The sequence below is a fragment of the Protopterus annectens genome, chromosome 2.part0 (assembly GCF_019279795.1).
Source record: "Protopterus annectens isolate FY-2018-M chromosome 2.part0, PAN1.0, whole genome shotgun sequence".
NCBI lineage: Eukaryota > Metazoa > Chordata > Ceratodontiformes > Protopteridae > Protopterus > Protopterus annectens.
In genome coordinates, this window is record NC_056728.1 from 1,159,514,090 (window position 1) to 1,159,530,917 (window position 16,828).

General features: G+C 44.2%; 1 protein-coding gene across 2 annotated transcripts in view; it reads left to right on the top strand.

Moving 5' to 3' along the window:
* ABCG2 (ATP binding cassette subfamily G member 2 (Junior blood group)) overlaps nucleotides 1-16,828 on the top strand; it is an 897,562-nt gene that overhangs the window by 560,489 nt on the left and 320,245 nt on the right. The gene's annotated exons all lie outside the window — the stretch shown is intronic.

Sequence of the window (16,828 nt, forward strand, 5' to 3'; positions counted from 1 at the left end):
TTTCTAAACACTGATGATGTCAGCACCCTATAAGTACAGCAGGAGAAGGCAAACCTCCCAGTAATGCGAATAGCGCGCTCTGCTAATGCGTCTCTCTCAAGTGTCATAACATAGTTAGGTAGGAGTTTGAAACCTGCAAATGCTTAGTGTGTTTGGGTGAGGAGGGTTAGTGTGTTTGTAATTCTGTGTGAAAGAAATGTCCCTTTTGGCAACTAGAAGAACACACTACATGATGCACATTCCTCTTTCTAAACACTGATGATGTCAGCACCCTATAAGTATAGCAGGAGAAGTGAAACCTCCCAGAAATGCGAATAGCGCACTCTGCTAATGTGACGCTCTCAAGTGTCATAACATAGTTAGGTAGGGGTTTGAATCTTACAAATGCCATGTGTGTTTTTGTCACACAGTTTGTCCATGTGTGTGGGGTGTTGCTCTTAATATTGTATGACATAGATCATATCAGTAATGTCAATGCACACATGAGGTATGTGTGTGCCACATAGACATATGTACCTGTGACCTTAAATAGTTCCCATGTGTGAAGCCTGCCTCATGTGAATACATGTAATTTGCATTACACAACTTTATGACTGTGGTTTTCTGTGCAGGGGCTGCATTTGGTATGTGAATATGCAGTGAGAGTAGTCTATGGTGTCATCTTACCAGCGAGGGATACACTTCTGGTCTGGAGCATATAGTCCACATGTTGGTGATGAACAGGTGCAGCATGTTTTCCCCTCTTGTGGGAGTGGTAAGAAGTTGTTCCATAGCAATTGAGTGTATGGATTCTAGGAACCTTATGCCTAGGGTGTTGGAGCTACAGTAATGCTCCCAGTCTATGTGTGGGTAAATGAAGCTGCCCAATATATTGTTGTTTGGAGACAACTGCAGATATTCATGTATTCTTAAGTAGGCCAAGTGGGTTACCTGGGTTTGGGAGGGTGGTGTGTGCCAGGCTATGAACTGGAAGGCAGTCTTACCCACTGTTAGTTGCACATGGATAGTCTCTGATACTTCGTGCTGTGCCACCAACATGGAGGTGTGTATCTTTGATGAATATTGATACTCCCCCTCCTGTTCTGTTTCAGTGCAAGTTTTGGGGCCAACAAGCATGGTATGAGGTATAACCTGCCAGTGCTGGGGTGCTTTTGGGAGCCTTGAACCAGGATTCTGTTACTGCACAGATATTGATGTTCTCCATGCTAAGGACAGTTTCCAGTGCATGCATCTTGAGGTTTACACTGCTGGCGTTGAGTAGCATTACTATTAGTTTCCTATCCCTTGTGATACCTATGGAGGTGGTCTTGTCTTTTGAGCCTTGCCTAAAAAAGGCACTATGGGGGTAGCAAGAGCCTTTGCCAATATCTGAAAGCCCATGGGTGACAGGTGCAAGCCGTCCCTAGCAAAGCATCGTAGCTTGTCGAGCATGTCATCCCAGGCTGACAGGCATTGGATCCCCTTTGAATGACACTAAAACATAAGCCAATTGTTGAAATTGATCATCTTGTCTACATATTGTGGCATCATTTTTGGTGAGGGTAAGATGCTACTCAAGGTCAGGGTCATGCCAGTCTGGGCCACATGCTCAGAGAGCTCCTCTATGTCTCTTATCATGTAGTCCAGGGAGGTATGTCTCAGGTCATTCACACTGGCATGGACACTGACCGAGTCATATTTGTACATGCCTTGGAGTAACCTGTGTGCTTGTGTTATGTGGCATATCATAGCGCCCAACAGGCATCTCACCGTGACCTTCTCCTTGTTCAGCCTGGTGAGTGGGATGTCAGTGTACCTGACGATAGAGGCACCTATCACAAGTGTAGCAGGTGTGTTGTTTAGCCTTACGTGCTGTGAATGTTCAGCACACTGGCTTTGTGAGCTATGTGTTGCATGCGTTCTTTTCTGGGGTAGCGGTTGCTTGTGTGTCTGCTTTGGAGGTGTCTGCTGCTTAGGCAGAATTTTATTTAGAGACTCCGAGTATGTTTTCGTGTGTTTATTTGTTTGGATTGCTGTCGTGGTAGGTCTATGTGAGACTGGAATTGTAGTGACTGTGGTTTCCTTCTCCTCCTGACAGGTTTTGCCAGTACTGAGTTGAGAGAGCTTAGCCTGCAGTTTGGCTATATGGTTGCATCTCTCACATGTGTTGGAATTTGTTGGGAGGAGGAGAGGGTTGTCTGTGTACATTGTAACATTGCCTCTAGATTCCCAGATTCACCAGCTGGACCAAAGAGGAAATTGACAACTGACCTTTGGACATGCTAGAATAGTATTGGGAATTCCTTTATAATTAACAACAAAAAGGGCCAATGGGGAACAAGGTACTCAAGGTGAGTTTGTGAGGGTGTAGTGCTTTTAATTTGTTAGTGCTGGCATATATAAATGCTTTAGTGAGCAAGTGCCAGGTAACTCAAATGCAATGTGTTACAGGTAACTTAAATGCATAAATGACAAACAGTAACTTTCTGTCAAGTGAAACAAGGACATACGTACAGTAAGCAATGCAGATGTCACTAGGGATCCACAGAGGCGCTGTAAAGCTGCGTTTCAGGTGGAATTAGTGTTTCAGGGAAATAACAAGCAAACAAGCATACAAACAAAGCTACATTCAGCAGGCATGGATCTAGTCTATGCTACAGCAAACAAGGTGTACCAATTTCAGTAAGAAACAGTTCAAATATGCAGGCACTATAAGCCTTTAGCCAGAAATTCTGAGCTCAGACGGGCAGAGTCCAGCCTCTCCTCCCACAAGAGTGCACACCATGAACCTTCGTAATGTAAAATAACTGGCCTGAAGCCCAAGTGCTTAAACCAGAACTAATACACATTTAGAATAACAGACACTGAGCCCTCAATCAGCAGTTCCCAACTTAGTAGGATGTATGCTACCTGTCCTGCCACCACAGTATCCCTGACATTTAAAGACACTCACCTCCTGTCATAGTTAGTTGTGTGTTTTGGGGCTGTCAAGCATGGTATGAGGTGTAACCTGGTAGTGCTAGGGTGCTCTTGGGAGTCTTGAACCTGTTGTCTATTACTGCACAGATATCAACGTTCTCCATGCAGAGTAGAGGTTGTACTGCATGCATCTTGCGGTTTACATGTCCATCATTGAGTATCATTACTTCCATTTTCTTATCCCCTGTGCTACCTATGTAGGTGGCCTTCTGTTTACAGCCTTACCACCAGAATGCAAAGATGTGCAGACATTACACTATGGTAATTAATAGGGATGTACCAAACAATACAATGACAATCATACTGTTAATGCATCAGGCATGCTGGGATATACCCACAATGATATCATTACACTGTACAGTTGACAACATGATAATATTACTACACTTCTATGTAGTCACCCTGTGCATCAGCACCATGTTAACCGGTCCTGCATTGACGTTACAGATTGCAGGAGGTGGCACAGTTTCATCATATGCACAGGGTGTGTACTTGGTATGCCTGAGTCTGCCACTGATACAACCAATCGACATGTATGTGTGTGTGTGTTAGTGAGGGACAACCGTAGAAGATGGGGCAATGTTGATGCAGTGTGTGCATGTATGTGTTAGCCCTAGGTGTTAGCATTATGCATGTGTGTATGCATGCACAGAGTTCCACCTTGTGGCTGCCATATATGGGTGTTTGTGGACAGCCACAAACTGTACCTGCCAGGTCATACAGATCACTGTCTCTGGCCACAGACATGGTACCTGTGCCTGGCAGGGGTGCTAAGGACAGTATCAGGTACTAAGCCAGACTGGGTACTGTCATCAGAAGCAGTTGGTTGATGACTGGAGACATGTCCCTGCTGGGACTGTCCAGAGCCACGTGCACGTGGTCTCCTAGGGCGGTCTGATGACAGCACAGACCCAGCATTACTGGGGCTGGTACTGGCACCATGGGAGCAGCCGTGGGTTTGTTGTCGTCCGTGACAACTGCCAGCTGCTGCTGTTGCTGGCATACGTCCACGTCGATGCCTCAACCGTCCTGCGTTGTCCTGGCTCATGGACATGTAGTTGTGGAACAGATCTAATATGTCCCCCCAATGTCTGTCAATGACCTCAGTGAAATTACGGATGGCAGCCGCAATGTCACGCATAGTGTCATTCATAGCAGTGCGATGTGCTCTCAGCTCCCTCAGATCCTGTCTGGTGTACCGTTCCATATGTGACTGTGCCTGCATTACAGCCTGGAACATAGCTGAGGTTGAAAGACCTTTGTGGGCACGTCTGACAGGGGCAGTACGACCACAGATGCTCCCACGAGAACCCTTGGACATCTGCCTGTGTGGTACCATGTCAGGACTCTGGCCATGGCTGCTGTGAGAGGATGCATGTGCCATTGATACCACATTACCCTGGTCAATGCCCATTGTATGCTGTCCATCACCTAGGGATATTAGTGACAATGGATGTATTGGCAGGATGACTGTGCACATTGATGGGGTTGACAGCTGTGTACTGTGGATTGGCTGACCAACAATGGACCCTGGCACACCTCCCTGTGCCATTACACAGGTATCATCATTATCACTATCCCCAGCAGCAGATTCAGGTTCCCTGCTGCACACCACCAGAGCAGCACCAGAACCTGTGAGAGGAAGACAGGAAACACAGTTTACAATGTGCACACAATGTTACCACAGATGCACACATGCACACATGCACACATGCACACATGCACATATGCGCACATGCGCACATGGGCACATGGGCACATGCACACATGCACACATGCACACATGGGCACATGCACACATGCACACATGGGCACATGCACACATGCACACATGCACACATGCACACTCCTCAGTACATGATATACAAACACACAGACACAAACACACCTGCAATCAAACACATAGCAATACCATTTTAGGGTATTATTACTATTATTATCATTAGTATTAAAGGATTGTTATTACACACTCACCAGCATGGATTGGATGCCTTGCTGTTACACCAGAGGGACCTGCACAAATAAGACATTTATTGTCAGTGGGCACAACTGTGCCATTGATACTGTGAGTATGATACAGTTCAGTAGTACAACAGTTGGCTTGTCTACTGCCGATATTGAGAATATCACTCTTGCACAATAATTACCAGGATAACAGCTACAAACACAGTACACACCTCACACATGCATAAACTACCAGTGTAGAGAACAGTCAACTATAGATATGGCATGTTACCTGCACGCTCCAAGTCCTCCTGCTGGGTGGCTCCAGCCTCCATCATTACACATGTGTGCGGATGTTGTTGTTGTTGGGCTGGAGCCACAACACTTAGGGGGAGCCCCTTCAGTCTGGTGAGGGGGGGGTGTATAGCCACCCCACCACCTGTGGCAAGCTGTTGCCTGTGGATATCAGATGCACACTGACGGACATTTCTAATTAAATCACTGCAGTGATGGCGTACCTGCTCATATGTCCGGTTATGCATGCCTATGTCATTTACCCGACGGACAAGGTCTTGCCACAGTGCAGCCCTCTCCTGCTGGTTCTGGCTGGTGCGGAAAAAGAGTGTGGCAAAATCCCGCACCAGGCTCTGGTGTATCTCCTCTTCCTCTGCAGCAGAGTACTTGGGGTTGTGCTGGTGCACCATTTCCCTGGAAGGAAAAGAAAAATAAGTGAGCAAGTGATATGGCACACATAATACTCTACTGTAGTGATATCACTGAACTGCCATATATAGCATCTGTCTGTCTATTGGGGGATACACATGTAAATGACCACATATCAGTGCTCAGCCGACAACTGTGCGACAGTGCCTGGCACACTCCATACAACAAACAAGTATACTCCAGCAGTCGGCACACTGTTTGAGGTACAATGCACAGCCTCACACTGGGGGGTTGTATCAAGGTAATGTATGGGGAACATTGTCAACCCATGCAATGCATACAATGCACAGTACAAATTTCACTGGTAATGCACCGTAGTCTTTGTTGCCATAACCATACCTACACCACAGTCACATACAGGGAACCACAGCACAACATATGGCAATGTAGTATGTTTGTATCCCAATACCTGACACATCTTTCTCTGGCCTCACACGAAGGACACACACTACCATGACAGACACAAAGTCATGCTGAGCAATCACACCATTACAGATCTTGCACACAGTCAGTGGCACACTCATTCCACCTCACATAGTTGGTATTGCAATGAGTACATGTGTGTGTGCATTGTGTCATAGGCAGGTAGTATGCTATTGGGCCTGGGCCTACAGCAGCATACTGTTATGCTACCTTGCCCCTTGGGACACATGTAATGTGATTGTACTTGCTCCTGTCAAACAGTTACACAGGATGACTCATATGGCATACTACCTATCTGCATAACATTCAACAGGGGTATGTCTGACATCTACTAATGGGGAGCCTTGCTTCTTAATGTTGGGTGGTTTACTCCAGGGTATGGCTTATTTGTGGGTAGGAACCTGTACCTCCACCATGTGCTCTTTACTGCGGTGCCAAGGATGACAGACATAGGTCATTTAGGCTGGGGATATTGTGAGGTGTTACCATGGTTGTTGGACAACTGTTATGGGTGTGACTTAACTATGTATATCCAGCAGTGGTAACCCCTGTGTCGGTAGTTTGAAAGGCACTCTGTCTGTGGTTTTGTCAGTCACTCTGCATAGGTAATGTGTTTGAGGGCATTATCACTGTTTGTTAGGTATGACTGTGTCCTTCTCCCTTTCTGTAGTTGTCATGGGAGGTACATACTGTGTAGGACATTGTGAGGTGTAGAGGGGTACAGTGACCTACATTTCACTAGCTGACACACCATTTCTGCTGACACGTACCATGTACAGGTATTACAAGACTGGTGTGCCACTGTGAATATCAAAGGGGAGGCTATTGTACACTTGTTTCCCATGTTCCCTCCTGACACATCCAGTAGTAGGCAGGCAACCACATATGTGGTGGTTAGTGGTGTAAGTGTTTTGGAATGGGGTATGGTACTCCTGTATCCACACTGGTGTTCAGTCCATGCCTTTGTCACCAGGCACCTGTTGCAATACATCTGCACACATGTGCCTCTCTCAGTATATATATATATATATATATATATATATATATATATATATATAGAGAGAGAGAGAGAGAGAGAGAGAGAGAGAGAGAGAGAGAGAGAGAGATATTCATATACATACATATCTGTAGACATTCATATCTGCTGTATATCTGTATGTATCTATATATATCTATATATGTATGTGTCTATTACATAATATATGTATATACATATTCTATCCATCTATCTATATATGTTCATAGGTTCATAGGTTCATAGGTAGGTACTAGGCTATCAGCCCTAGGGCCCATACAAGCCTAGCCAATAAATGTACCCTGGATTTCACCACCCAAGAAAAGTATTTTCCTATGCCCCTGTCGAGCAGAGCCACAGAAGTGATCCCCGGGGTGAGTTTCCCATTTCCCATCCAATCATCAAGATTTTTCTTGAAGAGTGCTAATGAGGAGCTCTGTTTGACATAGATAGGTAGTCTGTTCCAGAGTATGGGAAGTCTCTGGGACAGGAATCTATCCCTCCAGCATGTTCTGTTTATTGTGGTGACAGGGTTAAGGTCCCTAGAGCGTGTAGCTCAGAGGGATTGGGATTTCTTTAAGTGGAGCATGTCCAACAGCTCTGGGTTTGACATAGCTTTGTATGTTAGGCAGAGATCGCCCCTGAGTAGGCGATATGCGATGGAATCAAGCTGTAGTTTTTTGAGATGGTCTGCATAGGGCATCTGTTTGAGGCCAGTAATCCTCTTTGTGAGGTATTTCTGTGGTCTTTCCAGTTGTTGTAGATGTCTTGTGAGGTACATACCAAAAGGGACATTGCACTCTATAATGGGTCTAATAAGTGATGAGTAGAGGGGAACAATGACCTCTTTTTCTGGATGAGAATCCTTTTGTGATGAGATGAGCCACGTAGAAGGATTTCCTGACCACTGTGGCGATGTGATTATCAAAGGAGAGACTAATGTCCACCTGTGTCCCAAGGTCTCTTATCACATTTTTGGCATTAAGTAGACTACCAGCTATGTGGTAGTTCATGGGTACAGAGTTTTTACCAAAGGGGATGACAATACACTTTTTGGCATTGAGCTTCAGGCCATGGCTTTGACACCAGGTATCTGTCTCAGTGAGGCCCTTTTGTAGTTTGTCCACATTGTTAGGAGTTGCGATTATGGCTCCTAGTTTGCAGTCATCTGCAAACTTTGTTAGCCAAAGACCTTCTGTGTTGGCCTGCACTTCAGAGAAGTAGATACCAAACAGGAGAGGACCCGGGACTGAACCGTGTGGTACTCCACTTGTCACTGGTCTGATGTCGGATTTGGAATATGCTACTTTCACAGTGTGGGTTCTGTCCGTGAGCCAGTTGGCAACCCATCTTATGACATAGGGATTTATACCTAGTTTAGTGAGCTTATCTATGATTCCTGAGTGGGGGATGGTGTTGAAAGCCTTGGCGAGATCTAGATAAGCTGTGTGAACCATTTTAACATCATCTATGGCTTTGGTGACTGCTTCAAAGAAGTCAATCAGGTTTAGGAGACATGATCTGCCTTTTACAAATCCAAACTGAGTAGGGTCCAGAGTTTGGAGATTACCAATGTCTTTGTTTATGAGTTCCATGATGATACGTTCCATGGCCTTGCAGACCAGGCTCATCAGGCTAATGGGGTGGTAGTTACCAGGGTCCGTCGTGGCTCCCCCTTTGTGGAGTGGGATAACTGTCGCGGTGCGCCATTCAGTGGGTACAAAGCCTGAGGTGAGGCTATGATTGAACATGGTACTTAGGTAGGGTGCCAGTTCATTCTGTAGTTCATGTAGAACGCAGCCTGGGATATTGTCAGGTCCCATGAATGCTGTGTTCTTGGCTTTGGAGAGTGTGTTTTTTACCTGTGCAGCCGTGATTATAGGAACTTTGCATTCTTCCAGTATAGAGATGGGCCTTCTAGGGGGTGAGAGGGGAGTAAAGTTAGCACTGAACCTATCTGCCTGGATGTTGGCAATATCAGTTGGTTCTGTATATTTAGTGCCATTATGCTGTAACTCAGAGCAGATCTGAGTGTTCCCATTTAGATTCTTGACATAGCTATAGAATGCTTTGTGGTTGTCTTTAGAGTCAGTGGCAATTTTGTTTTCATAACTAGCATTGGAGGATTTTATGAGGGATCTCAGCTTCTTACTGAGGTTGACCAGGGAGTTCCTCCAGTCATGGGATTTTACTTATTTTTGCAACAGTTTCTTTCTTCTGTTGTAGAGTTTGTTTATGGCAGAGGACCACCAGACTGGCTTCCTTTGTCTGGAGGATAACATCTTGGTTCTATTAGGGATAGTATGATCCATGCACTCGTGTAAGTGCTTATAAAATGAATTTGTGTAGGATTTGGCAGTCATACCTCTATTGTCCATCTGTATGGGTGTCATGAAGTTTGCCACTTCTGTGTTAAGAAGTGTGAAGTTGGCTTTTGAGAAGTTTGTTACGATGGTTTCCCTAATTGGGGCTGGGGGTGGGATGTGGATGTCTAGGCTGATTAGCTTGTGGTCGGATCTGACCAACGAGGAATTGACCTCTGGTGTGGAACACCGGTTTCCCATGCTGGTGATGACCAAGTCTAGGATATTGCTGTCCCTGGTGGGGGTGTGAATAAGTTGATCCAAGGCGTTGGTATTTATGAATTCTAGAAAACGTTGAGCAAAAGAGTTGGTATATGAGTAGTTTTCCCAGTTAATGGTGGGGTAGTTGAAATCTCCCATTATTAGGGTGTTGGGTTGTACCCTAATACTTTCCAGTGTATCAAGAAATGAGGAGTGTGAATCCTGGGGCATGGTGGGGGGTCTGTAGCAAGCTATAATTTGGATTGCGGTCTTGAGCAGAGTTAGTTGCACTTGGATAATCTCGGATGCATTATGCTGTGCAACTAGCCTGGAGGTGTGGATATCCTTAATGAATATGGAGACGCCTCCGCCTTTAGTGCTTCTTTCTGGGTTAGGTGGCCAAAAGGTGTGGTATGAATTGAAGCCTGGTAATGCAGGGGTGCTCTCTGGAGCTTTGAACCAGGTCTCTGTCACTGCACAGATGTCACAGATGTCACCGGTTATGGTGGTGAATTTGTCATTTGAACCTTGCCTGAAAAAGGCACTATAGGGGTGGCAAGAGTCTTAGCCAGTATCCGGAATCCTAAGGGCGACAGGTGCAGGCCATCTCTGGCAAAGCATCGTGGACTGTCGATCATGTCGTCCCAGGCAGACAAATACTGGATCCCCTTAGAATGACACCAGAAGCTTAGCCAATTGTTGAAGTCAATCATTTTCTCCTTGTACTGTGGTATCATTCTGGGTCTATCTATTTCTACATCCCTCTCTATCTATGTATATATATATATATATATATATATATATATATATATATATATATATATATATATATATATATGCATATTATATATAGATACATATATAAATATACATATACATATAATATATATATATATATATATATATATATATATATACCTTTTTATTTACACATACGAATACACACACTAACATACTGCTAAACATCCATTACTGTACAACCTACATTGTACGTTGCACTACAACCTACATTGATATGTGCACATAGCATCCTTCACATACATATGTATGTCCAGCCTTCACTAACAGTTGCAGTATGTCCCCTGCCCTATGCACATCTTCATATATATAGATACAGACTGCTAATACATATGGAGGGTTCACAGTATGTAGACTATTACATTGTTAGTTTACATTACCTTTGTTACTGCTGTTTGTGATGACTTGCTGCTGGTTAGCTTGCTGTTTTGTATTGTTTTATTTTCGGTGGCTGTCTCTGTGTCTCTTTTTCGGTTTTTCTCTCTCTCTCTCTCTCTCTCTCTCTCTCTCTCTCTCTCTCTCTCTGTCTCTCCCTCTGGATGTTGCATTGGAAGTATTGCATGTGTGGACTGGGAGTACAGGCTGCTTTTGTAGGTATATGCACATGTGCATGTGATGGCCTCTGCATCAATTGTTAGCCAGCATTTGCTAATTGCATGCAGCCTGCTGTGTGGTAATTGCAGTTCTCACTGTGATTTCAGGACAGTGCTATAAAATGTTAGGTTAGGTAGGCGTAGCCCTTTCAGATTTTCAAGGTGGGGACCATGCTGGTATGCTGTGGACACTGTTGTGTGAGTGTAAAGGTTGGTATGTCTCTCATATTTCAGGCTATGTTGTAGGCACTGACATGCATGTTGTACTGACACCTGACTATTGCTTCCTCCAGTTTATTCTTCTCAGTGTGTATGTTAACTGACACCTAATAATACTAATACTGTTTAAATGGGAGTATGTGCTTTCCTGTGGGACTTGTGGAGTAACTGGTATACAGCAGTGGCTCTTGCAATTTGTTGCTATGGCTTCACTATTTGGCCTTTGCATTCACTCCTTGAATGCCTGCTAGGTGTCTTTACTGGAATGTGTTGCTATGACTTTCCTATTTTCCATTTACATTCACTCATTGTAATGCTTGCTATATTTCTTTCAGCAGCAATTCCTTATATGTTTGTTGTGGTTTGGTGGTACTGCATGCAGTCTGGTCTGGCCAAGGTGTGGGGCTTGACACCTACAAGGGTATTTTATTTTGCTGCTGAGCAGTAGTGGCGCCTTGTATTTTGTACTAACAGTTATGGATAGCAGGCACATGCAGTGCTTGTAAACTGCTATACTGTCCTTATTTTATTAGGTGGATACCTCCTTTGATATTTGTGAGTTGTACACCTACATGTGGGTGTGCTTGTGGAAGCTATTCTACAGCTATTCACAGAGTGTGTGACAGCAGACAGAATGATATGCCTGTGAGTTTGTGACACTTGCAGGCCTCAGATACTCTCAGGTGTATCTTTTATCAGCCTCAGGGAATGGTTCATATCAGTGGGATACACCCGTGATATATTTCAGATATTCTGCAGTTGTGACTGTGGGGTATTTTGAGCATATGTATTACTACACCATTTCTGACATGCAAGTAGTGCATACTTTCAGTTGTTGACAGTTACCATTACGTGGGATAAAACACCTTTCTGCCTACTGTTAGTACATTTCACAGGGAGTCAGTGGAGCACAGTTAACATTTGTTTTCAAATCAGGGACATCCCTGTAAATCTGCCACAGTTGCGAGGTCTGGCCTCTTACCTGTTCAAATATGGCAGTGTTTATCCTGTTCTAATAGTGTGTGTGGTTTGCAAGATGCTACTGTCACATTATTACCTACTAGCTACCGACTAGCATGGCTGTTTCTCTTATCACACTAATGTTATACAAATCCGCAAGAATTGCCAGTAAAGATACAAGAAAAGCTTTGTGTAATAGCCTTCCTATATTCCCTTTACATTCAGTCCTACTATTTCATGATATATTGCTTTCAGCACAAAGTTCTTGTATATCAGTCATGGCTTAGTGGTAAGTCATGCAGACTAGTGTTTCCAAGGTCCTGGGTTTGAGACTGACAGAGGAATTTTATTTTGCTGCTGAGCAGACTACAGGCCTTGTCAGTCAGAGTGATTAAGGCACTTTTAAGCAGTTGTAAGCGGGTTAGCGCTGGCTTGCGCGGAGCTCACGCATGCGCACTGTCGCTTAGCCTCACGCACACACGCTTAGCTAAGCGCACACAAGCGCACACCCGCTTACAACTGCTTAAAAGTGCTTACTGTCGCACACACCCGCGCTTTCTTTGAAAGAAAAGAAAATGGGGAGATAGGAAAGTGGTGAAAAAGGGGGCACAAAGAGGGTAGGACAGAAGGAAAACAAGCTCAGGATTTGCAGGAAGGATGTAGGAAAGGCCCATAGCTGCCCATTTCTTTATCAGCAACAGCTGTGCATATGTCTGTAATTTGGTGTGAAATTTGAAACCTTCCACCCCTGAGAGAGGGGTGAGGACAACAAAATATGTTGTACAGCCAATTGTAATTACCAGTTCACATGTCCAGCAGACATGTCTGCAAAATGGGCAGCTATGTATGGGGCGTAATTTTTTTGCGGGAACAGAGTGCCCCTTTTTTATTTTTTTTTCAGGTGAGAGTGGAATGTGAGGTACAGGAAGTATGTATATTTGGGGAGGTAGGTAGGGGAGATTAACAGACAAGACAAACAAGACGCATACAGGGGCGGAGTATGACACATGTGGAGGGGGGAAACACAATTGACGGGGACGGATGTTTGGATATCGCGAGCCCATGAGCCCACAGATGGCAACAGTGGAACTGAGATCCCCACCCATGGGCAGTTGCCACTGTGCCTTCACAGCCCAGGACGGGGCTGTGCTGGGGGCTGTGCAGGATGGGCAGCAGGGACACCCGTGAGTTGTGCCACCCGAGCCTCAAGCTGGCGTAGGGGTTCAAGCACAGAATGCCTGATCTCGCTACGCACCACAGACCGGACACTTTAGAGGGTGAGTGGACGGTCTCCTCCGGCCACGCTTGCAGAGGGGGGACGAGCTCCATCCCCTGCAGCGCTTCCACCTGAAGGTGGCACAGGGCCACCAGAGGAGGTTCCGGCCTGGGCACTAGTGCCAGGTGCACTCGCCAGCTGAGGTGGGAGAGGTGGGTCCGCTGGAACCCACCTTCCCTGTTGTCCTATGTTTAGAAATATTTTATGACATTTTGGGTTAGTAACAAACAATACCATTCAAAATTAGTTGTAACAGCATGCATCAGTATTCCCATTAACCAAACACCCATGAATTCCAAACATTGAACAGCAAGCATAACACATGCATATTTTGAACAACAGTACACAATCCAACAGCATGTAGGGTTGATTGATGGCAACAGGCCATCAGGTTTGGATATGTGAACAGGGCACATGCAGCAACGTACGTGCAAATATGTTTGAACCAACAGGACAAATGTCCATAGAAATTAATTGTGAATACACATACCCAGTTTGTTGTGGAATGGCATTATTTGTGAATATAGGGTAGGGTGAAGAAATATTTCATTAACAACTTCAACTACCTATACATATGCTGTACATCTCTAGAAGCTGCAGATATATATACCCTATAGGTCTTAGTACAGTTTCCTATATGTAACCTTAGGAATGCTGGTGATGGGACTGTTACTGCTACATTAATATACATTGCATTTTTATTCATACACATTCATATCTGGCTATGTTCAGGTACAGCATCCTGCTACATTTGATTTATATGGCTCTAGACAACTGTGGATGTTTATTATTTCATACAACCATACTATCTCCATATTGCAAGGGTACAGCAACATATCCAAATTGTGGGACAGACACATTCCAGCTTCAGTACTTTATTTCAAACATTTCACTTTTCGGTTGTGGCTGTCTCATTCATTTCATTATGTACTGACTGCAATATACTTTATTCAGAAGTTATAACAGCTTTCTTGGTTGATTCATACCTCTTTCTCACACTCTCACTTGTTTTATTTTTACAATTCAAGATGGTACTTTATTCTAGGCATTATTAACATGTCATACTTGATTACAACAATCCTTTCCAACAGACTCGCTTGTTTCATATGGCAGATTTTCAAAGGGGATGTATTTGACACATGTCTATTGTCTTTAGCTTGTTTACCACTGATTTTCAGGCTGCAGCAGGTTATCTGATATTACAATTCAGGTGGGAAATCACTATTTCAGACTTGTTTAATTTTTATTTCTGGATTACAGGCTGCATCACTTATCTAATCATACAGTACTAGCAGAATCTTTCTTCTAGTGTTATTTGAACTTTATTAATATGTAACTACACTGAACTCTTTTACAAGTTGTCTCATTTATATTGTATAACAATTACAGAAATATAATTACTAACCTGCCTGGTGGTGCAACCACTCTAGCCTATCACCATAGGCTCGCCGATTCGCAGAATGCACACCTGCAGCTGTAATATAAATGAAGTAATATTGGAACATACATCTCCATAATATCATCTAGGATAATTCCTTACATACATAATTACATCGATACTTACTCAGTAGTGGGGCGTTGGGCATTTGCCGGGCCACCTGGATCCAATGGTTCAGTTGGTCCTGCTTCCGTCTCTTCAGGTCCGCATGGTGGTGACGGACCTGTTCACCAGTCCTTGGTATGCCTGTGGAACTGGTGAGATCATGTGCCAATGGGTTCCATGCCTCTGCCTTATACGCACCCCACAGAACCTGGCCCTGCATGAGTTGAGCCTCATGATCATGGATTAGGAGCCAAACCATGTATTTGGACTCCTCAACACCCCACCTCTGTGCTCGGAAGCGACTACCCTCTCCTACACCTGCCATCCTGACTGCAAATAGGTTCCACAATCAGTTATGCTGTGTATTCCCGCCTATGGGGCTTATATATGCCGTTTTTCCCACACTTATCTGTGATTGGCCATTTTAGAATTGTATCAGCTTCACAAAACCTGCTTTGTCATGCTTCTATTTCCATTCATTCCTATATATATGCTAATACTGCATTTTTCAGTACAGCTGTCATGGCTTAGTGGTTCAGTACTTTGACTATGATGCACAGTATCCTGGGTTCGAGCCTGGGCATTGCTTTTTTTTTTTGTTACTACTGTCTAGACAGGCTAGGAGGTGTGTCTGTTTAAAGGTGGCTTTCATACAGGTTGCTCAACATTGCCCGCCGGTAAGCCGGTTGGCGTGCTGCGCAGCTCCACGCAAACAGGTTACACTGGTTAACGCATTATTTGGCTATGAGCATGCATATTACACTGTGAGAAATGTTGCGCAACTACGGGCACACAGTTTCAGTGTGTTAAAGCGCTGCTCAACTCCGGGCACTCATATTACACCTGTTAAACCACTGGTCACCTACGGACAAACATACTCAGCTTGCTAGAGCGCTGCTCAGCTATGGGCACTTATAAACTATTTTATTTTTTATTGTGTCAGATTTCTTCATAAAAACATGGCCCATTTCATTCCATTTTACTTAAATTATAATTATATATATATATATATATATATATATATATATATATAGATATAGATATATGTCGGGATTGTTTCATGCTTATTTCACTAAAAATAAAAAAATGATGTTGTTGGAGCTCGAACCGTGACTACCTCCTCTTTGGCCGACGTCTCTACCACTACGCTATTGCTACTTGGCTTATTTTGCATATTTAGATCTTATATGCTTTTTCAGTGACTGCTAACTGTGGCTGAGCGAAGGGCCCACCCGCGCAAACAAGCGCAATTACGGGCAAACATTTTTTAAATTATAAAAAAAAATTAAATTGTTCATTTTTACATTTTACATTTCAGTTGGGTTAATAGTCTGTGGGGGCATGTGTGCTGCTGTGTTTCTTGACATTTCCGCGGACTCGCTCGTGGGAGTTTCCTTTTGGGACTGTGATTCTTCTGGGGGCGTGTCCCTTTGCAGGACTCACCATGCGGACATGCCCCCTACATTGCTACACGGACCGTGTTAGCCTAGGGTGTGATTCAGCATGCCCTCATGAATATGCATGGCATGCTGACATCACCCCGTTTAACTGCAGCCTCCGTGTAAGACTTGCTAACTCTTACACGGAGGCTTCGTGAATCCTGCCCAATGTCTTTCTTGTAAGAAGCAAATTGCATTGCTTGTTTTTTCTAGGCAGTCAGCATGATGTTGCTATTTGACAGTATTGTGTAAGGTTCAGTACAAAGAGTTTCTAGTAAGGCAGGCCAGTGGCGTTCCTTAGCATCTGCCAGTTGCCTTGCTCTCCTTCTAAAGTTGCTAATATAGATTGGGACGCCGCCATCTTTTGTCCCTG